Source organism: Mesocricetus auratus, unplaced genomic scaffold (assembly GCF_017639785.1).
Source record: "Mesocricetus auratus isolate SY011 unplaced genomic scaffold, BCM_Maur_2.0 Super-Scaffold_100021, whole genome shotgun sequence".
NCBI lineage: Eukaryota > Metazoa > Chordata > Mammalia > Rodentia > Cricetidae > Mesocricetus > Mesocricetus auratus.
In genome coordinates this window covers 19,445,970-19,472,456 of record NW_024429202.1, presented here as the reverse complement: position 1 = coordinate 19,472,456, position 26,487 = coordinate 19,445,970, and the positions used below count along the sequence as shown (strand labels likewise).

Here is a 26,487-nt window from a genome sequence, read left to right as displayed (position 1 = left end):
AGTGTCTCACATTCCTTCACTCAGCTGTCAAATTAATGCTGTTTTTCATTATTTATAACTTTTACATATATGTGAATGAATATTTAATTGCAAACTCTTGATTCCATTTGGTTTTGCTGATAGGATATGTTTTTAGAGCTGACCACTGATTTTGAATAAGCAATTAGGGCGCTCATCCCCAGGGAAGAATAATTCTCCTCTCAATAGTCTATAATTGTCTACCACTCTTCATTTAAGGATGGAGAGTTTTCCATCCTTTCCTTGAGATTTCCTCCCATCCACCTTCTCATGTCAACTGGCTTCATTGTTTAGTTCTTGTTTAAGTTTACATATTGCTGAAACTTCCTTGGTTCACCCTTTTGTCATGCCTATAGGATACTATCTTTCTACAGATATCCTTGAGATCTTATAATATTTCCTCTCTCCCCTGTGATATTCATGAACCTTCTGTGTTGGGGTTGTATTGTATTGTGGTTGTGTGTATTGTAGTTGAGCACCCAGCAATCTGTTCTCTGCATTTTAACTAGTTGTAGGTTTCTGTAATTGTGTCTTTATATTTGGAGAAGTGTCTTTAGTGAGTAGTGAGAATCACTTTTACTTGTAGGCAAATAGATGAGTTTTGGAACAAAACTATTGTCCCTTCTATTAGAATAAAAAGAAACTGGAAAATTATTACTCAAAATTTACTGTGTAAATTATAGTGAATATCTCCATGAAAATGAACATACAATAAACTGATGATTCTATTTACCTGAACTTGATGATGCTACCTCATAGAAAGATTTTTGTCATTGTTTCACAAATTTCCCGATTTAACTTAATTAAATGTAGATATCTCACTGTGGAAATATCTGGGAACATGGAGAAAAGACCTCTGGATGTGTAGGCTATAGAGAAGACTCCAAAATTGAAAGAGATGGTTTAAACACACCTATAAAGTCACTGATAACCAAAGGAAAAGAAATTTAATTTTGTGAAAACATCAGGCTGGGTATTGAGTAATAATTTCAGCTCATTAATGTGCTATCTGCAATTTACCTACAAAGTTAAAGTAAGAAAGATAATAAAAATAATACTGTTACATGTTTATAATGATTAAATATTTTATGCACCTTAGACTCTTACTCCTTTTGAGTCAAGTTACTGTACTTAGTTATGAGCTACTTCTTAAGAAAGTTAACAAATAATTGTCTTTCCATCAGGAGCCAGTGGATGGAGTATGGATGTGTACTTTGTAACTTATTAAGGAATAAAAGACACTCATATTGGTTTAATAATTGCCATCTATCTTATTTTTAATGACATTTAATGCTCATATTAATGACATTTTAAATAAGAGGAAATTATTGCACAGGTATCTTGATTGGCTCTGTAGTTCTAATATGAAAAACTGAAACTAGTTCTTCAAACCTCCAAAAACGTGTGTTCTTAATCACTTGTATGATATCCAATATGGATGTTATCTGCAATGCTAAATATCTTGTTGAGAGGAAGGGATTGCAAGTTTTTATATAGGAATCAGAAAATCCTTTAAAGAGGACAAATTCAGAACTATGATCTTACACACAAAGGAAATGAGTCACATTTTTGTTCTGGCAAATGGCAGTTGCCAATACTTACATCACAATGTTAGGGAGGACCTGAGGGAATGCAGGAAAGCATGTGTGGCTTATGTGAGTGAGTAAAGACAGGGATATTAGCTATTGCAGCCCGAGGAGTCGGGAGATGGCATGTACTCAATGATCAGTCAGGACTCTGACTAGTCCTGTGCATGGAATGGGGAACGATTAGATCATTTTGTGTAAAGAATGACATTGTATGTTTTATTAGCTATTATGATCAAATACCCTTCAAACTTGAGTCTATTTTGACTTACAGTTAGAGAGTGCAGTTCATGGTGGGGAGGGTGTGGTGTTAGGAATGTGAGGCAGCGGTACCTGGATTCTACTGTCTACATGCAGGAGAACACACAGGAAGTGTGGCTGGGATATAAAATCTCAAGGGTCACCTCTTGTGACCAGCAAGGCTGTGTTCCACAGCCTTCTGAAACTTTGCCACCAGCTGGAGACCAATTGTTCAAACATAACAGCCTGTGGGAGTCATTTTAAATGTAGACCATGACATCTGTTTTACATCTTGTATGGTTCCTCAATCGAAAACCACTGTGGGTAACAAATAAATTACAGTGGAGCGATGAAGATAATCGGTGAAAAGGAAACAGTAGTGGAGGTGGAGAGGATCATTAAAGTCAGGCTATAATTTGAGAGGATTCACAGACTTTCATATACAGTTATATATAAAATATGAAATGTGAGCTATCAATAAAGATGTGCTCAGTATTGTCTTAAGGAACTTCAAAGTAAAGCTGATGCTTACTTAGTTGAAAAAGACCACACAAGGAACTTTGCTACAAGAGTTCTAGATTTGCATGCTTTGTAATAAACATATAAGTTCAAAGACATTGAATATACCAATTGGACTTTATAAGAGACATTCCAATCATACATAAGAATATGGAAGCCGTTAGTATGTACTTAAAATTAGGAAACTTCATGATCTTATCAAGAAAATGATTGTAAATGAAAAGAGTCTAAAATATTAGGGTTTCAGACTTCCCAACATAAAAGATGGGTTGGGGGCCTGGCAGATAGCTCTATTGGTAGAAGTGCTTGCTATGCAACAGGAGGACCTGTTTGAATCCTCAGAGGGAACATAAAACTAGTGTAATAAAACAGTCGATGTGTTCCCAGGAATTCAAATGGATCTGGGAGGAAGGGACACCTAGAATAATCCTGGAAACTCACAGGCCAACTGGCTGGCATATCCATCATAATATGTATGAATGAATGAAATAAAAACTTACTTTAAGTCAGATGTAAGGTGATGACGAATACTGGATATTGTCCTCTGTCTTTCACATATGTGGTATTCATACATTCATTTACTAACAAAAGCTCACACATGCAAGCTCATGCTCACACCCACAGATGGAAAGCATGAAGTAAAGTAAGCTGACATAGGCATGTTAGATATTGAAAACCTAAGAAGACGGTGGTGTCCTTTATGCCACGTATAGGAGAAAATGGACAGAGTGAGCAAACATTTGCAATTCTACCGTTGGTTAGGAAAAAAGAGGGCAGACCTATGATTTCTAGCTCATAAAATGTTTACTGGTGAACTTGCGGAGAATGCCTCTGGTTGTTTTGAAGAGCAGAAGTTTGGGTGACAGAAATGCATAGTGATTAAGAGTAAATAAGACAAGATGAATTAAAAGGAAGGAATGTAGCTCTTTCTAGAACCTTTGTTGGGAAAAAATTAAACGCACCAGATATTGACAAGATATTCACGGCCAAGGGAAAGAAATTTTGGGATGGGCTTGAATAACGCTGACTGAACTCAATTTCATAATGTAGCCAATGATGGCCTTAAACTAGTGATCTCCTGTTTCTATCTATGTAATGCTTTGCTTACAGGCTTGTGCCACCATGCCTCAGTCATGTTCGAGGAAGTTTACCATGCTTTATATGCTAAGTAATTATTCGGAGAGAGGTAAATAGATTCTACTTTTTTATTGTTTACAGCAATGTTTAACTGTTGATGTATTTTGATCATAGACTTCCTTCCCTTTCTCCAAGTCCATCTAGATCCTGAGAATGAAGCTTGTTTTGAAGTTGTAGAAGGTAGCTCAGGCACAGTTAGGGACATTTTCTTCAGAGAGGAGTGTATAGGGAGAATAGAGAAGTCAAGCCTATTGACTGAGGAATAGGAGCAAGTGCATAATATGACGTCCCTTGACATGTTTGTTCTTTGAGATATAATGCAGCTGAGACTTGAGTGTATGAAGCTCTGTCTATCTAGATAAGGAAGATGATAAATAGCTGATGAGGAGAATAACTTCTCAGCTCTAGCCTAATTTTTTTAAATCAATGTACTAACTGTAAACAAAGGATGTTTGCACATTCAAATTGTTAAGTTAATTATCCATAACCATCCAACCATCCATGTAGTTCATTGTAGAGTGTATGCTAACAATAGTCATTTACTCTTATTATCTCACCTATTTAGTTTAATTAACTTTCTATGATTTTGTTTAACTTTCTGGACGACTGGTAGCAAAAGGTTATAGCTTGTTAAAGGAGAAGCTCATTTAGCATTTTCAAAAACCAGAATCAGCAACAGTAGGTGTCACTGTAATGACTGTCACCAACCACTCAGAAGTTGAGGGTCTGTAAGAAACTCCTGACACCTCTGTTGATTTTCTGTACACTTGATTAAACCCATCTAACCACCTCTGAATCTTCTGCTTTTGGTTCATTCAAAGGAATTTGTTAAAAAGTAAAATCCCACAGTGTGTTTTTGAGAGTAGAAATTTATACTACTAGAAAGATATACTGTGTGATAATGTGTATATCTGTGATATCATATGAAGATATTCATAGAGCTAATTCATGGCAATAACTAGAAAATGAATATCAATAGTAAAGGAAAACACTATTTTTGCATATTTATTTGGTTGGATACTTTCCCTGCATGTATGCCTGCATCACAAAGGTGCCCATGGAATCCAGAAGAGGATGTCAGGTCCTCTTGAATTAGAGTTACAGACTATTGTTATTAGCAGTGGGGGTGCTCAGAATCTGCACATACACATAATAAAGTATTCAGGGGCCACAGTACACATATACACACATACATAGGGAACAATTTATCACTCAACCTCCCAAAGAATGAAAATCATAATAATGTGTTTCCTATAATAAGAGCTGTAATTATCATGTGTTTTACTGACTTAGTAGTCTTTGTAATTGACTTGGATAAATTTAGAAGATAAATTGTTTGTCATATTTCTCCCAGTATTATGGCAAATCATAGCTAATGAGAAGTCTCTTCAAAAATCGTTTTAGATTCCACATATGTTGTAGATTCTCAAGGTTCTAATTAAGCAGAGTATTTATACGCTTTATCTCAACATAAAGGATTCTGAATGGAGGTTTCCAACTAGTTCAATGACAAGTGATATACATTTTAAAGAAAACTTGACACTTTTCCTACTTCCTCTGGGACTTGACTTTGACAGAAAGGAGAGAGAAAAAAAATAACAACACCAATTATACGAGTCATTCTGAGAAATAAAGTTCAAGTTTTGAAAATTGAGTTGGTGTACTTGAAAGTGGACCTGTTTAGAATTGCAAGATTAGAAAATGAGTTCTTGATTGTCTGCCTCACACCTCTACAAACTCAGGGAACCACTGTGTTTTAAAAAGAGAATAATGAATGCCTATCATGTAGGCTTCTACAAGAGTTAAGATAAAGGTGTTATGTCCATTTGAATACATTACTCAGACATTAATTGAAGTCTTAGGATACAATATAGAAAAAATGAGAACTTCTAGTTGTTTGTGCTTTTTTCTCAATAGAAAAAAACCAAAAAATTATTGTTTTACATGGCTAAATTATAGGTGATTCCTTTAAACCCCTTTCACAATTTCCTTTATTTTCTAAAATTTACATATTACAGATATGCTGAATAATTGCATCTCATAAGTGACTTCTTTTGTTCCTTTTCTTGCATTTATACAGAACATTTATGTTTTCATAGCTCAGACGGGAAATGTACATAAAGTATGGATGCATATATGTTTACAATTTGATTTTAAATATGCATTTTAGTTATATATAAATATATCTACATTTGGCATATGCTCATAAGTATACACATACCTATTCATGCAGAGATGATGTTTATTCCCTAAGAGACTGATTCTATGCAACAGTTATCCTGTTACACATTATATTACAACCCAGCTCTCCTTCCTTGTCTTTATACTTCACACTGTCATCATAATTTTTTTGTTGTTTATCAGCATAGTATTGAATAGGCTCTGGCATTAAATGAATGGGCATACCTACTATAACACCACTGCAATTGAACAACTCTAAATTTCCTTATATACATTTCTGTGAGTAGAATTATGGATCAAAGATATTAGTGTTTACTTCTCTTTTCACTTAAAAATATGAATCCTGCTGAGTTAACTTCCACACTTAAGAATACTCTTTCTGGTATATCTTCTAAGTTGTAGAAAATATCACTTATTGATATACTTACAAAATTAACTTATTGATATACTTACAAATTATTACTATGATTTTACTTCATCACATTATTGAGGTGAATGTATTTTCTTAGGTTCTCTAGTGACTTCAATTTTTAATATCAATTTTTGAGGATTTTATATGAGTATTGTTTCTTACATGACTTCCACATATCCCTGTCTCCTCCTCTCTGTTCCTCCCATGTTTGTCCCCAACTTCCACTCAAATGATGGCTTTCTCCTTATTTTTAAATCAGCAGGTTTTACACACACAAATCTCAGTGAGTCCGTTTAATGTTGCTTGCATCTATATGTGTTTAGAGCTCACCACTTGGGATTGGATAATTTCTCAGGGGTTTCTTCCCTCCAGAATACTTCCACTCTACCTGAACAGTCATGAACAACCTGTAGCTCTTCATCTACAGGTGACCTGGTAGTTTTTCCTCTATCCGAGTAGGCATGTCAACTGACGTTATCATTACGCAGGTCTTGTCCCTCTACCATATTGCTGATAAGTCATAGATGAAGTTTCCTTATCATATAGAAGACATTATCTGGTGACAGAAGTCTAGGTCTTCTTGCTTTTAAAATCATACTACCCTCTCATCTGCAATGAGCCACAGGTGTAGGGTGTGTATTATATGTATGATTTGGATAGGGTGTGGCTCTGTGTCTCCCCAGAGCGGGAAACAGGGTTCTGAAGACTATGGATACAATAGAGACAGCTCATCTTTATTCCAGAGTATCTGAAATATATAGAATTGGGAAGCCTAGGAACAAACCCTAATTTGCATTTATCACATTTTTCATTTTCCAAAAACAGTTACTTGATTTCATAACTAATTTTTGATGCTATAATCTTTAAAATAGCATTTTATTTAAAAATTTTTACAATAATTTGATTCTTACATACTCTAATACTTCACCTGTGTTCTTAGTCCCCTTGTCAGTTTTCTTTCCCTTGTGGATGATTTAATATACTCAGTTATTAGATTACTTTGTCTTTTGAACAGTCCATATCAGTCATGAAAGCATAAGCCTTAGTGTCATTGTGTAGCTTCCATCAGTCACTGCTTCATTGAAGCAGAGTGCATTTGCAATGTTTCATGCAAGAGACACTGAGCACCTCTTGTAAAATAAGAAATAAAATTACATGTAGTGGATGCAGGAAAGAGACTGGAGAGGAAAACAGATGCTTATATATGAAAATATCTACCCTGAATAAAGGAGGAAGACAAGAGGATCTGCTAGCTCTGGAATGATGGCCCATGGTTTTAATACTAGACCTCAGTGTAGTAGGATTCCCATGAGTTTGAGTTCAGTCTCTACTATATACCCAATACCAGACCAGCCAGTAGTTTTTAACAAATTCTTTATCAAGAAAACAAAAGAAGAAGAGGGAAAAGAGGAGGACAAACGCAGAAGGAGAAGGGGGTTGTGGAGAAATTGGATGAACCATTGAGAAATTTCTCTTTCAAGTTATTTACCTAATTGATGGAGTCTGAGCATGTGGACTGAACATTATTCTTGTGTGTGTTTAGTCTCTATTACATCCTAGAGAGCAGTGAATCACCTAAATGTGTATTAATGGAGCACAGATAGTAAGTTCACCTACAGACATTGGGCACAGCATTCATATTAGTAGAATTTGACAATGAATCAAGTAATGACCTTCTGTTGTTGTTTGAAATCATATGATTTTCTTTTATATTATATTCTTTTTTCATATATTTTATTTAAAAGTTTTTTCAATTTTCATAGAAACCACAGTTCCCCCCTCCACCCACTCCTCTCATTCCATCCCCTCCCCATCCACCCTCCATCCACTCCTCAGAAAGGGCAAGGCTTCCCATGGGGAGTCAACAAAGTCTGGCAAATCAAGATGAGGCAGGATCAAGCCCCTCCCCCATGTATTGAGGCTGAGCAAAGTATCCCTCCAGAGGGAATCGGCTCCTAAAAGCCAGTTCATACACTAGAGATAAATCACGGTCCCATTACCAATGGCCCCACTGATGACCAAGCCACAGAACTGGCATCTACTTTCAGAGGGCCTAGCATGGTGGTCCTATGCAGGTTCCCCAGCAGTGAGTCTTGAGTCAGTGAGCTCCCACTAGCTCAGGTCAGCTGTCTCTGTTGGTTTCCCCATTATGATCTTGACCCCTTTGCTTATAGAATCCTTCCTCCTTCTCTTCGATTGGCCTCTAGGACTAGGCCCAGTGCTTAGCTGTACATTTCTGCATTTGCTTCTATCAGTCTCCTGAGTAAATTGGGAGCATGAGGAAGGGGTGAAGGTGGGGAGCAGAACATGAGGAAACAGGATGTTAAGTTTGGGGAGGGACAGAGAGCCAGAGCAAAGAAAGATATGTCTAGATAGAGGGAGCCATTATGGGGTTAGGGAGAAACCCAGGAATCCACAATGAATCCAGCTAAGACTCCTAGCAATAATGGAGAGGGTACCTGAACTGGCCTTCCCCTGTAATCAGATTGATGACTACCCTAATTGTCATCATAGAAGCTTCATCCAGGCGGATTTCTTATTCATTATGGTTTTTTTTCCTTGTACATTTGAATGTAAAGAGTGCATTCTCAACCTCAAAGGGAACCTCCTGGGGTTGATTCAGAACCGGAACATCCCATTTCCACATAAGTTAGCATAATTCATTTAAGTACTTAGATGGAATCATTTCAGCCAATTGCATTTGCAAATTTGGCACTAAAAAGAATAAAGAAGATTTATATGAAACTGTGAAGATTAATTTATAGGAGATTTTGAAATCTAGAAATGTCAGTTATGAATTTTCTTGGAAACAGATTGTCCACAGCCCTCATGGTACTTATTGGCAATAAATTTTTTTTCTTATTATTAGTGAGTTTTGGGCAATATCACATGTAAATTAGTTCTGTTTTATAATACTTAATAAAAAGGATTTCAAGTAAGTTTAGCATTATATATATCACTTTGAATTTGTCCAGTATAGCATATTTGAAAAAAGCTACAATTAAATTCTCTAAGTGATCAAGGTTTAATTACTATGATTTTTTAATTTAATGTGACTCTAGTTGGAATCATACCACCCTTGAAGGATACATAAAACAGGATCATATGACCTTCACATCAAGACCTGTGATTACTGAAGAATAAGACAAATAACATGACTGAGGCCTTCTCTATTGCAGGTATTATGGAGCATATGACTAATGAAGACAGTTATAGCTGGATTGAGGACACCAGCATAGCAGTGGCTCTAGAATCAATGACATACTAAATTGCTCGTAACAATTGAAGAGGAACATCTGTTTTATTTAGGGTTACTATTGCTCTGATGAAACACTATGACTAAAGCAACTTGGAGAGGAAAGTGTTCATTCAGCTTATGCTTCTACATCACAGTTCACCATCATAGGAAGTCAGGACAGGAACTCAAACAGGGCTGCAATCTGGAGGCTAAAGCTGATGCAGAGGACACGGAGGATTGCTATTCACTGGCTTGCTCTTCATGTTTTTCTCACCTGCTTTTTTATAGAACCTAGGATCACTAGCCCAGGAATGGCACCACCTATAGTGGACTGGACTCTCCCCAGTCAATCATTAATTAAGGAAATGCCCTACAGACTTGACTAGAGCCAGACGTTATGGAGACTTTTTCTCAATTGAGGTTCCCTAGTTCAGATAGCTTTAGCTTGTGTCAAGTTGTAATAAACCTGGCCAGCATAGACAAGCTGAGAAGAAATAAGACCACGTTCTTCTTTTTAGCAGTGCTGGTTGAAATAAAAGAATGATGACAACTTCGGTCTGTGTATGACTTCCAGCTTCTATGAGACAGAGATAAAACTTGAACCCTTTATGAGCATTCATCCATTACTTACAATCCTGACATTTTCACTGGTCAATTTAGCTCTCTCAGTGAAATATACATAATCAGATGGAGCCCCACCCCATTTAAGCAAGTTCCTTTCCAAGTTCCTACATTTTGTTTACCTTGCCCAGTCCAGATAATGCAAACTGGCACAAATAGCTGTTCATGGAGAAAGCGAGAAACCTATTTACAAATATGATATTGTGAAAAATGATTGCCTCCTAATTAATTATTCCCAGGGAAACCTCTTGCTCTCAGATATTTAAATTTGAGTTTATACATGAACAAGGAATTGAAATAATTGAAACCAGCAAAACTGTTTGAAATGAGAAAGAGATTCAAGATGAAGGACAATCAAATATGAAATTGAGCTTTCAAGAGATGATATTTTAAACTCTAGGTCCAAATCAAATACCCTCAAGCTAAATTTGATTAGCTGCTTGATTGATAAAGATTGCTGTTTGTTGATAATTTTGGTGTCCACTTGTGAGACAGTAGAGAAATCAAAACCAAATTGCAAAGGATGAAGCCGACTTTTAATCATTAGCTTTGAAAATCATTAAGGAACTGTTGATGAAAAGTTGTGTGCAGTTGTATCAATGATGGCATTTAAGCCAGAAGGTAGGAAGCAGAGGTACTTATTGAAGTCCTTTCTACTCAAGAGAAAGATACCCATGTAGTGGCATAGCATAATATATGTGACTCATAGGGGTAGTGACTTCTTAGACAGCAAAATGAACATTGAAACTTTGCTTGCCAAGTAATAGTCAATTTAGACACAGGTTCACCATCAGAGATTGTCTTAAAATACTTTGGACAATACTGGACTTGAGATAAACCTTCAGATAATATAATGAGAAAAGAGAAATGGATATAGTCATCTAAATCCTCCATATGTCTGAGGAAGCAAACTCTCCAAGAATTATCCAGGGCAAGGCCAGGACACTAGATACTTGAGGTAGATATAGAAATTGAGACTTAGCTTTCTGTTAAATGATACCTCTGTGGAGTTTTACAAAATAATGCTGGTGTGAAAGGTATTTTGGGGAGTCATCATTACTTTTCACTACTTGAAAAGTAACAATTACAGGTACATTTAGCATTCATTATATAGTTATAATAGTATAAATGATTCTGTCAATAGATGGGAAAGAGTAACAATGTAAAAAATGAAAGGTTAAGAGACTGTAAGAATTGATGTTACTACCTGAAAACAAGAGACGTGAGAGTGAATAAAAATATTTTTCATTTCCCTCTTACTAAAATGGAGAGTATTTGGAGGGGTTATTATGCCCAAAGTAAACATGCTTTGAGAGGTCTGGGGGTGATTCCACTTGGAAATGTTCATCAGACTGTTGGAGACACAGTGTTTGTAAACACATAGCCATTTTAAAATTTAGCTCTAGAAATTAAATCGGGCTTTGTGATCAGGAAAAGTGCTATATGAGTCATTGAAATATCAGCTGGGAGAAAATACCCAGAGGAAGTTTTGATTCAGTAAGAAAGAGAAAGGGAGAGATGTGTTGTGTTGTATATCAGTATTTGAACCCCTATTTGGTAGTAGGTAAGATAGCTGTTCTCAGAAAACAGACATTAAAATTAAGCAGGGAGATGTGCAACTTGCTTTTTGGTTAAATGGATATTTGATTCAAAAGTCTGTCATTGGTTTGCTAAGGTAGTATTTCCACATTGGAGTAAACAAATTAGTCTCTGAACTTTTACAGCAGGGACATTCTGGAGGCTGGGAAGGTAGGGGAGACACATTTGAATGCAGTGATAACTGGAAACTGAGAAGGTCGAAGAGAGGCTACCCCAGTCCCATGGCTGTAGTGTGCTGTGTTCCTGGATGCTACATCACACAGTTCAACACTGTGACTGCCTCTTCTAGCCTGGAAACTCTGAAACTGCTCACCTGCTTAGTTTATGTTCTCTTCCCAGCATCTAACAGCACCTGATAAATGGTAAATAAGACTTAATTGAATATTGTGTTAGTTTCTGGTCTCATAGTTAGAACAAATTCCTGACAAAACAACCCTAGGAAGGGAGGGTTCTTTTGTCTCTTGGTTTTAGAGTACATTCCATTATGGTGGAGAATTCAGGCCATTGGCCGTAACAGGGTGGGTGCACTCACTAGCATGTGATGGAGGGTGAACAAAAGTAGCAGAACACTTTTCCTCATGGCTGATGCCAGAAGATGCTGCCCACTTTTGGGGAGCTTTGATCCACCTCGGTTAATCTCCCAGGAAGTACCCTTACGAACATGCTCAGATGGGTTTGGCTCAGTTGATCCCAGAGTTCATCAACTTGAAAGGGAAAATAACCATAACAAATGCTTAGTATCTACAAAGTGTCATTCTGGGAAATCTAGAGAATAATAAATGTATCAAACAGAAAATAGGTTCCCGGTACTCTAATAATTCGTAAAACCTACACTGATATGAGATTCTTCATTTGATGGGGAGTTTGTGTATGAAGACTAAGGGAACAGTGAGCTGGAAATCCTGCCTTTTGAGAGGTTTGAGATAACACAGATCGCCTCACAGAGAAAGCAGAGAAGGAATCAATATTTTAAATTGCCATGAGCTTTGTTCGGACAGATGACCTAATGGACCAGAATGGATGATACTTAAGAAAAGTTGAGTACCACACAGTCACATGGAAAGAGAACACTGAGAACATGGGATGGATGCATATGTGCCTGCCTATGACTGCCTGTGATTGTCTCTGAACAGACAAACACAGCTGTCAGAGCCACAAGTGTGGGAGAATATCTTCCCAAGGCTGTAGTGCTGCTGCTAAGCATAGGCCTGAGAATCCACTAAAGGCTGCAGGAATAAGGGAAATTAAGCTTTTGACTTTTTGAGAGCTGAGTTGACTTTTGAAGTAGACAATTGTGGCTTTGTTAGTATTAGTATGTTTAAATATATAACAGAGGAGGCTGGAGGGATGGATCAGTAGATAAATGCTTGTTGTACAAGCGTAAGGACCTAAGTTTGTATTCCCAGGACTCCTACAAAAGCTGGGTATGGTTGCACAGTCTAAAACCCTAAAACCAGTGCAGAGCAAGGGGAAAGGAGTTGGTGAAGACAGGCATATCGGAGAGCTCAAAGGCTAGGCTGTCTAGTAAGTTGGTAAGCTCTGGTACAGTGAGAAGACCCTGTCTCGAAAGGTAATATAGAGTATGATAGTGGAAGGCATCTAATGCTACCTTTTGGTCTCTACACACACAATCACAAAGAGGACACACATAGACTACGCATGCCCACTTATAGTCACATGCACAAATATGGATAATTATGTATAGTCATATTTATTTAATATGTATAACCAAACATATAAGTGAATATATGTTATATGGCATACATCTACACACACACACACATACACACACATTAATAAAGGAACCAGATTTCTAGAACAGTAGATATGCTGCCATTTATAAGGATAAGGGACCAGAACTCTTAGCAGAAAGTGGCACTGAAATCAAGACAATTTCATAGAAACGACTGGAAGGAACCTGACTGAAGTGGAGGCAGCATTAAGCATGAGCTCACAGTACAGCAGATGCTTAGACAGGTATAGTTTAGTTTTGTTATTTTGTTTGAGAATTATGAAGCAGAATTGTGGGCAAGGCCAGCTATTGAGGATGATCTGAAAGAAAGATTGGTTGAGAACAGCCTTTCTGCTGAGGTGACCACTAAAATAAATAAAGACGGTGGAGGTCTGGGAGGAGAGGAGCCAGAGGTCAACCCAGAGGAGCTGTCACCCCACTTATTTGGAGAAAGGAGGAAGCACCAACCTCCACAGCAGGGGTTTAGAGGAGAAAACAGTCAGTCCCAGTGTTTGACAGCAAAGAGAGAGCTGGGACTGAATGTGAGAATTTGTTTTGAAACATTGCCCTTAAGACTTCATATTTTCTGATAAAGGAAGTTTTTTTGTTGTTATCTAGTTCTGTGACAGCCTTCTAATGTAGACATGGTTCATTTATCTAGCTTTACACTATTGTTCTGCCTTTTCTTTTATCCCCAAAAACAAAGATCTATAAAGAACATAATTTTGAGTTAAAGTAAAAACCCCCTCTTCCTTTTTCTAGGCTCTGTGGCAAGTGCTTTTAGAAAACAGAGATATATTTGTGTCTCTAAGCTTAGAGTTCTGATTAATGGGCATGCTGGCATATTTCCCCTTCCTTCACCTGCTGGCTAGCTCAGCTCTGGGAAATCTCTTCCGGTCAAATTAAGGGTAGAGGACAACGTATAGTGCCCCAGGAGACAGCTGTATATAACTCCCATTTAAATGCCACCAATGAAAAACTTGCCTTGGTTTAATTTAAAGCATTTGGTTAAGGAGAGAGTTACTTTATAATTGAATAACACTGCTTCCTTCCTATCTATCCCATGGGTATGAGAGTTAAGAACTAAAACAATCTAATAAGATAATATTTCAAGAGCATATAGTACTTCCCCTTCCATACACAGAGCACTTTAAATCTAATGGGAATTGTGTGTGCAGATGCCATGTAGAAATGCAGGACGTTAGGCTTGGAGAAGAAGGGCAATACAAAATACAAACACAGAGTAACCAGAAGAGGCATAGGCTTCTCTTTTGCGAAATCTGTTTCATAGAATGCTGATGGGTTGTTTTCTTGTGGCACAGGTGCTCACGGTACTGCAGTCCATCTTCGTTACCCATATGTAAAATCGCTCAAAAGCTACAAGGGCTTCCTGTGCGACGCAGAGGCCAGATGGCAGTTTGGGGCTATTTAGTTTATCATCTGGCTTCTAATGTTGGAAGAGGTTGCTGCAAGGAACAGAAATTTTAATTCTCAAACCGTTGGTATTCCAAAAGGTGCAGATAGGCTGCTTCTGCATGGAAGGTGTTTTTATGTTCATAGCGTGGTTAAACGTGTTCCTATACAGCATTCCTCCTGGCACGATGACAGGCATTTAATCACATAGTGTGCTCCATCCACTTATGAAATACTGTGTAGCATACAGCCAGATTTGCAGCTCTACTTGTCCTGTGGATGGTGCACTTAGATTTCACCAAGTGCTGCTTCCGTGTTCCAGTTCCTCAGACACTTTCCCACTCGCCTACACCCCGGAATCCCACTGCTCTGAGACTTAGGAGACGATTTGTGGAGGATGACATATATGTCTGTTATTTATCTCTTGTTCCATTCGCTTTCTTGTGGAAGTGCTTGGGCCGTTTCTGAGCATAGTGCTTTTCTTTTTTCTTTTTTTCTTTTTCTTTTTTGACTAGGAGCATGCCCTGAACTTCAAGTGCTGGTAGAATTGAGAGCATCATTTTTTCTTGAACTCTCCAATACTTTACTTTTCTCACCTTCAATTTTATACTGATTATATATCTATCACCATTCTGAGAAAAAAATTGATTTTCATGCCTAGTGTTCTTTGCTAGGCAGAACCTCTGAAAAGAGTGCCTGAACCCGGGGGGTTGCCTTTTGTCCCCAACTTGGTTCAATTTATTCTTAGCCAAGTTGTTAACTTGAAAAGAAATTCCTTTGGTTCCTATACCCATTGCTATGGTCAATTTTTGTACCTATGCTTTTAATAATGGCCAGTATTGTCCCTACAGTGCTAGGCCTTCTCATTTCCCAAGCTCTCCTGAAAATTGTTTCAGAATCTTTTATAGATACTATTCTATAAGCCAAGATGACATTTTAAGCTACTTACCATAATAAGCCTGAAACAAAATGCAAGTTTTGAAAAAACATTTAACCTTGCTTTCCTCTCACAAAACAGTGCCTGGTTTCTCCTTAGCTACCCGAAAAAGAATTGGTAACTTACCATTTATCTTTCAACCACTGATAGTCTGGGCTCCATATTAACATTTATGAGAACCAATTTCCAGCATGGCCATGGATGTCCATAGTTACTGACTTAAGTGTTACTTCATAGCACTTCTAACTTCTGCTGTTTGTCCATTCATTATCACTATGTACTTCACTTGAGAATCTGTGTCTCCCTTGTATTCAGTGATGGAATGCACTAGAATGAACCTTTGACCTTTGCAGTCATGGAGACCTACCTTTCTATTCTGGTCTCCAAATGTATATGACCTTAAGAGAATTACTCAGTGCATTTAGGGCTGGTTTATTAATCTGTAGGAAACAATGGCCCTTGACAGGTAAACTGTCAACATTAGAACTCCCATAGAACAATGTGAGGTGCACTCTCACCCTGAACTATTGGGGAAGGGTCTAGGCCCTGCCCTATATGAAATGACAGACTATGGACACCCCCATGGAGGGCCTCACCCTCCCTGGGGGATTGAGGGGATAACGGCGGGGGTTTGGGGGGAGGGCACGGAAGGAGGGGAGGGAAAGGGAGAGGGACCTGGAACTGACTTGTGAAGCAACCTTGTTTCTTATCTAAATTTAAACTGGAAAATAAAATAAAAAAAACAAAAAAACACAAACAAACAAAAAAGAAATTGTGGATGTTTTGGTGAGAAAGTTGTCTGTACAGGTGAAGAGCTCAATTAATATTTGCTGCTTATGAAAGTTACTATTGTCCAAACACCCAATTGCTACCACCATAATCATTATCACCAATACCATCTCCTCTTGAAAATTACTTCTGCAGTCATGCTCTTGTCAACTTCACCATAAATTATATCAAGGCTCATTGTAGTCCTGTTCATATTGTTAATTTTTCCATCTACTTCATCAGCTTCTGGTATAATAGCAAACTACTCCTATAGCAAACACAGCAATAAAAGTAGCTTCATTAATACCACTTTCCTGTGAAGACAGTTGTAATCCATTTCCTCTCAATACATCATCAGTGTTATCCAGACACCCTGTCTTTATTACTAATATAGCACTCCATATACCCCATGTTTAAGCCACCTTGGTTATTTGCCTGTGGAGAAAAATATACTCTGTACCTGCAGTCTTGCTGAATTATTAACATTCTGAAGTTATTTTACAGCCCCCATTTGGAAATGAATGATTGCATATACCTCTCACTGTGTTCATTCAGCATTTTTTTATAACATTTTGGCATTTACACTGTTCTGCTTTGTAACATAACAAATTGCTGCTCTGTCTGCTATCCTTCTCCTAATCCTATTAGTAACCTTAATGTAAATACATTGTTTCATTCAGTTTTCTTTAATTAGAAGCCTTTTGAACCTCAAAGATGCTTCCTGTGTAGGACAGTTTCATACACATGCATAGAAACACAATCCCAAAGGGTTTTAAATGTAACCTGGTTGTAGACTATGATAGGATGATGATGAATGCTGTGATCTTGACCAGGCTTCACAGATCATTCTGGAAGATTCATCCCTGATAAAGAATTGTGCCACAAGCATGTTCATTGACAATTTCTTTATCTGATGAGAAGTAGGAAACACTGAAGCCCTTTGATAGTTAAACAATGGTTCTTGATTTACCAACATAGAGAGAATCTACATAGAGCTCTTCACAGCCATAATTTTATTCCTATGTTAGAGTCACATTACAGATGGAAAATTTTATTTTACAGTAGTTCAGTAAATTTGAGATTTTTTAACTCAAGAATGCTTGTTATATACCTGTGAAATTTATGATTTTACTCATTTGAAAGTTAATTCATAGATCTTTCTCTAAAATAACATTTCCTTCCAATTCGCTATGTATCTTTTCTATAATTTTTGTCTCAGTTGACGGTATAAATACCAAGATTCTGCTCCTTTATTTGTAATTTTTTAATTTAAAAAATCTAATTACTGTGTGTGCATGTGTAAATGTGGGTGAGTGTGGAGGTTCAAGAACGACTCTGTTGTCACTTTTGCCTGTCCACATCTCCATGGTTCTGGGGATGAAATTCAGATCATTGGACTTGCATTTATGGGTTGCAAGCACCTTTACCCAATGAACCTTCTAGTTAACCAATCTTATTGTTAATACATTAACAATGTGCACATCCTCAAGCCGTTGCTTTCTTTACTCTGGAATTACTTCATATTCTGACATGGCCTAATAGTCTAAGAGGTGGCCTTACAACGTGTTTATATGGACTAATTATTTTGTGTCCAGGATATTTCCAGAAAATGTATTTGCTTATTATGAAAATTTTATATGGAAGTTAAATGTAAATATATATAGAGTAACTTTGTAAAAATAAAAATCTTCTTAGTATGCAAAATATAAATTCTGTCTTGGAAAAAAGAAACTATGCCAACTGGGAGTCAAAAAATAAATAACATTTATGGTAGAAAAAACAATAACAACAAAATATTTTATAAGCATTATCATTTTTTAAATAAAATGTAGTTAAGAAAATCTCATGAATTTTTATTCAGTAACTAAAGTAACATCTTCATTGTTTGAAATTATTTTTTTAAAATTAGATTGAGTATCATTGTATGCCTTTAGTTTTATTCAAATGAATATATCCTTTACTTGGAAAATCTTATTTAATTATATAATTTGGTCAGTGGACCCATTATTTTCTATTACATCTTGTTTTAAAACATAAGATAGAAGTAGAAGCAAGAAAATAAGTATATATAAACATTACACAAGTTAATTTATACTACTTATTATATAAATACTGATTTATAAATTTAAAACAAGGGTAGCCATTTATACAACACACATACACAGAGAGAGTGAGAGCCAGAAAGAGCTCTCCCATAGGAGTGGTTGTCATACGATTGAGTAATGGAGATTAAATTCTGAGGAGTTAGTTGAATATATCTTTTCCTAAAAGAGAAGCTAAAATTCATTTAAAACTAATTAGAAGTGTATAGAAGGCTAATTTTGCATGTTAAGCCTTATTAGAGTGAGATAAGTAATTCATAAAGAATCATAACATTTCTCTGGACAGAATCAAATAAAATGACACTACCCAGCCTTGTGTCCTAATAAATTGCAGAGTACAAAAGCAAATCAAGGCAAAAATCTCAGGTCCAAGTCATCTTGCCTTTTGTTAGGGGAAAGCAACACACATAATGCCGACACAACTCTATTAAATAGTGGCTCCTGGCAAAGGTTTCATGAAGTAGCAGCTGTCTGTGCAGGTGGACCGCCTCCTATTTAGTATCTGAGCTAGAGAAAATCATGCCATTTGCCAGGATAAATTTACCCTCAGTGAAACATAACTGGGTATGAATTCTTCCTAGATTCAAGCCCAATTACTGAGCCTGCAACAGGACACTATAATAGCAGTATGTCCAGCTCTCTGAGTAAATCTGTCAGCTGCATTCGACTGCAATTTAGATATATGGCATATAGTGGGAATTAAAGAAAAACAAATACTATAATTTTTATTTTGCTAAACTTAGAATCTGTATCTTATATTAGCATCATTTTTAATCTGCCCTTTAGCTAAATAGCTTGGTTATTTCCACATTGGAAAACTTAAGTTCTTTTGACATCCTTTCCTGTTACCTCCTACAGTGGGTGTTCTCACTTCTCCTTGGTTGTCCTAATAGACAGGACATCTGCTGATTTCTGTAAACAATAACATAATCCCTTTGGTTCCAGCTCAGCTCACATACATTTAAGGCAGTGAAGAACAAATAAGAGAGACAGCAAGAAGATGGGAAAGGCAGACAGTGCTGACATTATACTCAAACGAGGATAAGGTGCATAGCTAAGTTCAGTTTAAAATAGTAGTATGGCTGTGTTCTGTAAAAAGATAGTCTTAGAATGAACAAATCTTTATGCTGTTAAGTATATAGTAAAATCATGAGTTACCTATTAATATAGCTTAGATTTCATAATCCAGAAGGGAAAGCAAAGAGATTGCATATGATTAGCTCATACAACCATTCTGTTATGTAAAGTGATATCGAGTAAGAAAAATCTATGTGTAAATACATTGCCCTCCGTATTTTAGAATACCACTCATGCACTAAAATTCACAGTTCTACTTCCATAACAGTGTGTGTATGTTTTCTGAGTGATGTTTTCAGATAAAAAGGGATCAAATTGTTTTCTTAACAATTTGGAAAGAGCCAGAGGTCAATGGGTACAAATATATTTCTGAACTTCTCTTGCTCAAAATGAAGGAAGTCTTAGAATCATCATTGGGAGAGAATGTCCCAGATTTTTAATGACTTCCTGTTGAAATTAACTGGAGCTAAAATAAAAAGCATGCCATGGCATATCTTCATGCTTTCAATACGATATTTTGAGTTACTCAGGCTGTATTCATTTTCAACTGACAACCACAGTCTTTTATTATCCTAATAGAATGAGAAAAAGAAATCTACATACTTTGTTTCTCCTGGTTTATATACAAACCTCGGTAATTGGATTCTGAGACTTCATTCTCATTTTATCCCAGGGCTCTTATTGATTATTTGGCCAGGGAGAAAGGACTCTGGAAGGGATACATTAAGGGAACAACAGTTCTGTCTGATAAGTGCTGGCCAAAATCACTGATGTTGTAATTTTAGTAATGTACATCTTTGTCTCCAGATAGAGGGCTGGCAGAATGCAGACCGTCTTCTCTTCGTGTTCTGCATTTTTTGTTGCCTTACTTCCTCTTATTAGTGTCTGGAGTGAGAGTGGGGAAGAAAAATGTGAGGTGTGATGGGGCAGAGAGATAGACAGACACAGAGAGATACTGAGTCGGTGTCACAGAGTCAGATTTGAATAGTTGGGAAACATCCTGTTTTCCATGTGAGTGACATGTACTAACTCCATCACTATCTAGGTGAAACTGCCTACAATTTAGGTGAAATAATTTTATCTCTATCCAGCTAATAAAGAAATAACTGGCCCAACAGTTATTTAAAAGTACTTGGACTCTATTTCTGTCACTTGAATATACCTATGCTGTATTCTAAAACTGAGAAACTGCTCTTAGTTTCAAGGACATGGTATCACCTAACAGCAAATTCTGATCCCCTTTTTAAATTTTTATTTCTTTCCTTAACTACTACCTACTATTATTAGTAGATAAGGGGAAATGTAATTTTTTTTGGAACTAGGAAACTACAGTATGGGGGAGGTTTGTCTGGAGCCCATACACTGGAATCTCTCAGAATGAGCTACAGTTAAGGTGTCATGTAAACAGACACCACCATGCTGTCAGCACTCCTGACTTCTGTACATTCTTGATTCTTTGATTTGTGACATTGTGGAAATACTCCTGTTCATGCAAATACTTTCTTATTAGACAGTATGGTGTAAGTTAAGCTTGCTTTGCCTTTTAGGAAGATGGTAGGGCAGGATGACTACCCTAAAGCTAACTAAGGTCTTTAAACTCTGTCTTTTCCTTAGTATACATACATAGATTGTAAAGACTGCATTTATATGTAGATTGCATTCCAGTGTAAGACATTTAAATGGGTGCACTTGATTGTGTTACAAGGCTGAATATGATCTCAGCTATTTTAATACATTCATTCAGTGAAATTGTTGTCTACTCCGAAACATGTCCACATTGTCCTAGTTTCCGAGAATGCAACAGTGGAAGAAACAAAATCTCTGTGCACAGTGAGTTTATGTTCTCCAAGAGAGAGACAAAGGATATACAAGCCAACAAACAATATAAAATTATGGCATTTTAAAATAACACAGAAAAATGTGCATCAGTATGACCAACTGATATGTCCTGGGCAAGTCATGCTAGAGTGCTGGCAGGGAAGGAATGTTCTCAGTCTTTCTGTGGTACAGAAAAAAAATTACATAGAGCTGGGAAGAAAAGTGATTGCTTTCCAGACACAATTGTGATCAGGCCACATGGGATTTTGAGTGCTTAGTAAGAAGTGGCCTTGGGGGGAGAGGGATGACATTAACAGCTCTGTTTATTGCTTGCTTCTATTTATAGGCAAAACACTGCTGTGGAGAGAGTTGTCCTTTAAGAATGGAATATTGCTGCATTAACACTGTATAGGAGAACCTGGAGTAGAAAAGGGTCCAAACCAGACAAAGCAGTAAGGGGACTTCAGAAGTTCTCTCTGCAGATGGGTAGTGAGATTGTGGTGCATGCTGTGCATTTTATTTCCACAGAAACAAAACTGGGAGACCTACTAAGGGCACAGGGAGAATGACATGGCAACAGTGAAGGATGGGAAGGCCAGAGGTGCTTAAGACCCAGGGAAATGAAGGTGTTGGTTTAGCTGTTAGGGAAATATGGATTATATTTTCCCCTTCCTCTATCCCTCCCAGTTACTCCCCACCTCCCCTCCCAGCAGATCCACTTCCTTTCCATCTCTCATTAGAAAAGAAAAGGTTTCTAAGAGCTAATAGCCAAACATGACAAAATAAAATATAATAAATAAGATGAAGCAAAGCTGGTGTAATAAAGGTAGGCATGGCAAACCAGCAAGAGGAGAAGAGCCCCAAGAGCAGGCACAGGAGTCAGAGATCCACTCATTTTCACAGTCAGAAGTCCCATAAAAACACCAAGCTAAGAGTTTTAATATATTCACAGAGCACCTGGTGCAGACCTATATAGGCCTTGTGCTTGCTGCTTCAGTCTCTGTGAGCTTATATGTGCCTTGTTAGTTAATTCAGTGGGCCTGTTCTCCTGTTGTCCTCTATGCTTCCATGCTCTCTGATTCTTAGAATCTTCACCTCTGTTTCAGGACTCCCTGAGCTCTGAGGGGAGAGGTTTGATGGAGACTTCCAATTTAGATTCTTTCTCTTTACATAGAATCAGAATGTAGGTCTGTGTGTCTGTTCCCTTATGCTTCTCTGATGATAACTGGATAGTGAACTGATCTATGAGCATAGTAGAATATCACTAGGAATTATTTTATTGGCCTTTTTTTTGACAAGTCCTGTTTGAGTTTTCCCTAAATCTCTGGTCTATCTAGTCTCTGGTGCTTGGTTAACTAAGCAGTGTCAAGTATGGGTTCTTTCTCATGGAATTGGCCTTAAGTCAAATGAGACATTGGTTGGCTACTTCCACAAGTTCTTTGCCATCGTTTCCCTAGCATATTTTGCAGGCTGGACAGATTAAAGGTCAAAGATTTTGTGACAGGGATGGTGTCCATATTTCCCCTTTGGTAGCATGCAGAGTGCCTTTCTGTACCAACAAGACTAGAACATAGGGGACAAGGCCCCATGAAGGCACCAACTCAACTTCTTGCGCAATGTGTTAAGTGGATGTTGTCCCAGGGAATGGGGCCCCACTGTTGCCAATAACAGCCCTTTGTCTTAGTGTCAGCCTGGGTTGTTTGAGTATTTTCATGGTATGCAGTTGGCCAGTAACTCAAGTGAAGGCAGCCCAGTCCCTGCACTGGAAGCATTGCCTGTGTACAAGAGACGGCCAGTTGATACTGCATCACTAGCAATCCTCATTAAGATTGCCTTCACATATTCCAGGATGTTTCCACTGCACTAGGTTTCCACACTGCCTCTGAAATGACTCCAGTTCTAGCTGTCTCTTCACATTCTCTCTCCCTCCATCCCTGCCCAACCTCACCTGATCTCTCCTGCTCCAGTCCCCATCTGGCCTCAGTCCACCTATAAAATCTATTCCATTTCTCCTTTCTAGGGGGGTCCACAAGTCCCCCATAGACCCCACATCCTTACCTAGCCAAGATTATAACTTGATTATCATTTACTCTGTAGCTAATAGTCATTTGTAAGAGAATATGTACCATTTTTTGTCTCCTAGCCATTCTTTATTGCTCTCAGTTTTAACCTTAATATGCTATTATGAAACATTATCTAAAAAGTAAATGGAATTTAAAGCAGTATCGTATGAATCAGAAGTAAACATATGCCTAGTTAAACAAAAACAAAAACAAAACAAACATGATTTAGGGGGCTGAAGAGATAGCTGCTTTTCTAGAAGGCCAAGTTTCAATTCCCAGCACCCAAATGACACTTACAACCACCTGTAACTTAAGTCCCCAGGGATCTAATGCCCTCAGCTGCACACAGACATGTGTATAGGTAAAACACCCTTATACATAAAATAAAAAGAAAGGTTTAAGGTTAAATACAACACTGTTTCGGATTTTGAAAATATATACCAATCCCTGATCAGAATTCCTGCTCTGTCATGTATGCCCTAATTCTGTAAGGGGCGAATGAAGAATACCAGGAAGGAAAATTTATTTTGGAAAAATCATGTTAAAGGGATTTACTTGGGTGGGACACACATAGGTCTGACACTGCAAATATGCTCATGGCTGTGGTCTTGAGGTGGAAGGAGGAGACTTCCCTGTGTGTATTAAAGGAAATAAGCTCCATGAAATCACCCCCATGTCTTTCCCAAACTCCTCTTGAAAGGGTCGGACGCACTTATATCTGCACACTTCAGCTACATCCACACTTCCCTCCTAATGTCACCGAGTGATCAGGAAGAGTCAAGATGAAGGAAGGAAGGTCTGGGAAGGTATGAACATCTGTCTGTCCAGTGCTCCCTGTTGGGGAGAATCACCATTGCTGTTGTCACATATGTCAGAGGGCATAAGTGGACCTCATACCCTGCAGGTCAATAGAGAGGGATGCTTTTTGCAAGGAGAAAGAAGTAGGATTAACATATTTAATCAATTTCTCCAACAAGTGACCTCCAGATATCTGGCCAGAAGAGACTTGATGTCATACTTCGTAAAGAAGCTTGGAAAGCTCCCCATATAGATTCTGGATGTCCTCTGGTGGCATTCACTATAAGATGTCTTGTCTCAGGGACTTGAAAGCGGGCAGAACAACAGGCCTCCACTTTGTTCCTTGCATCTTTTGCTTAGTGTAATCACAGTGGCTTTCCCGAAACCAGGTCTAGCTCTGCCACAAGAAGTTTCTCTTTCCTACCTCAACTCATTTTCAACACGGATAACTAAAAGACTCTTCTCATTTCTTGCTTCGTTTGAAAGAAGCACTCGGATAATTTATTGCCAAGTCATTTTACTCATACAGCATCAATTAAATACTGTGTTACATTTGAAAGTTTTGTTAGTGTTATAGGTGAGAATTTGGGGAAACTGTAAAATGTCGACTTAATTAGCATGTCAGCGTCTTCTATCTGTGCTTCAGTATGTAAAGAGTACTTACATAGTAATAATTCATACACTAAAACAGGGTGGTACTGCATTATCTTGGCTTGCTCCATGTCCCGCGGTTTACTGGCCATTTCACTGCTTATATATCTTCCTACTTTAAGTAGATACGAAAGTGAGGATAAAGGAAGTCTGTATTTCCAGTTTCATCTACTGAGAAAAACTCTAGTAGGAAGTGTAGGACAAAAAGACATGCTGTAAGAATAATTCCTTGCAACCTTATGTATCTGATACATCCTTTAATTCTCTATCATAGATAGCTTAGAGGGGTTGCATTAATTGATCTTCATAAGCAGGAAATTACTTTATCTGTCCTGGGAGCTGAAGAATAGTGGGAGAACTTGGTATCTGTGGCGTGGATGTAATATGACCTCTATGATTTTATTTCAATGTTTGATTCTGCAATTGGAATGCATAATTTCATATGCATTTATTCAGAAATATGTGTACCCAGACTTCTTTCTTCTAAATGCAGACACCCACTCTTAAATACTGGTGAGAGAAGCCTGTTAACTGACATTTGCATTTTCAGGATGGTATCGTGTGGGAGAGGGAACTGCCAATCATTTCTGCCAACAGCACTCTCAGGGGGAGTTTAAATGAAGCTAGCTTGGCCCAATTAAAAGAAGCAATTATGAATAATGGAAAGTAAACAAATGTAAGAAAAATGATGTTACAGATTATAGTGCATGGACAGAATGAAATTCTGTCACGTATACGACTTACCTTCGTCTCTAAACCTCTTAATCTTTGATTTCCTTTAAAGTCTTTGTGTGAAATAATCAAAAAGAAATCTGCAAGTCACAGTACACAGCTGAACAAGATTCATTTTAGTGGAAAATTAACACACTTTTTACAGATCCTTAAATAGGTCAATTCTGCATGGCCTTTGGGTTAAGAAAATTATATAAAATACTATTACACAGTGACCCATTTAGCTATTTTATTATAGAAATTCTTGCAAAGCAGTCTAAATAAGACTGAATCTGTAATAACTTGGTCTGATTTGTGATATATTGCAATCCAAGTGATGTAAAATGTAGATTTTAAATGTTACTACCTTCTCTGTGTGAAATATATTGAATCATACACCATGATCTTGTGTATGCATGCCTTTATCTCTGAAAACAGAGTGACAGAGCATTTTGCTGCTGTCATCCAGCCTGGCATTAGATTACTTTACCACAGGTCACATACATTATGAATCAATTAACAAATATAACTAAATTGACATTTTAGTTGCATATTCTAAGTAGAAAAAATATACCTGCCTTCAAGTTCTGGAAAGACATATGTTATGGTTTTTATTTCATTTTCAAATATTTTACCTATTCTGACATTGCTATATAAAATAATATTCTATTAGAAAGCCAAAGCACAAACTTGCATTACCCACTAGTGATAACTGGAAGACTTGGGGGTTCAAAGCAGAAGATCCAAGAACAAATGCCTGTGGACACATGAAAAATGGTGAAAATAAGAATAGCAGTCTTCTTTTTTTAATACCAGAAAAACAGTAACCATGCCATAGGGAATAGCAACAGTCACTATTTCTTTAA

At 37.4% G+C, this 26,487-nt stretch overlaps 1 protein-coding gene and 1 long non-coding RNA gene across 7 annotated transcripts in view; one reads left to right on the top strand and one right to left on the bottom strand.

The window, feature by feature from the left end:
* The window catches only part of LOC121133274, a 52,249-nt gene extending 36,226 nt beyond the window's left edge, over positions 1-16,023 (bottom strand). Inside the window, exon 1 of the long non-coding RNA XR_005870090.1 lies at positions 15,760-16,023. This is a non-coding gene — a long non-coding RNA (uncharacterized LOC121133274). The remainder of the gene's footprint in view (positions 1-15,759) is intronic.
* The window catches only part of Adgrb3 (adhesion G protein-coupled receptor B3), a 707,451-nt gene that overhangs the window by 99,240 nt on the left and 581,724 nt on the right, over positions 1-26,487 (top strand). The gene's annotated exons all lie outside the window — the stretch shown is intronic.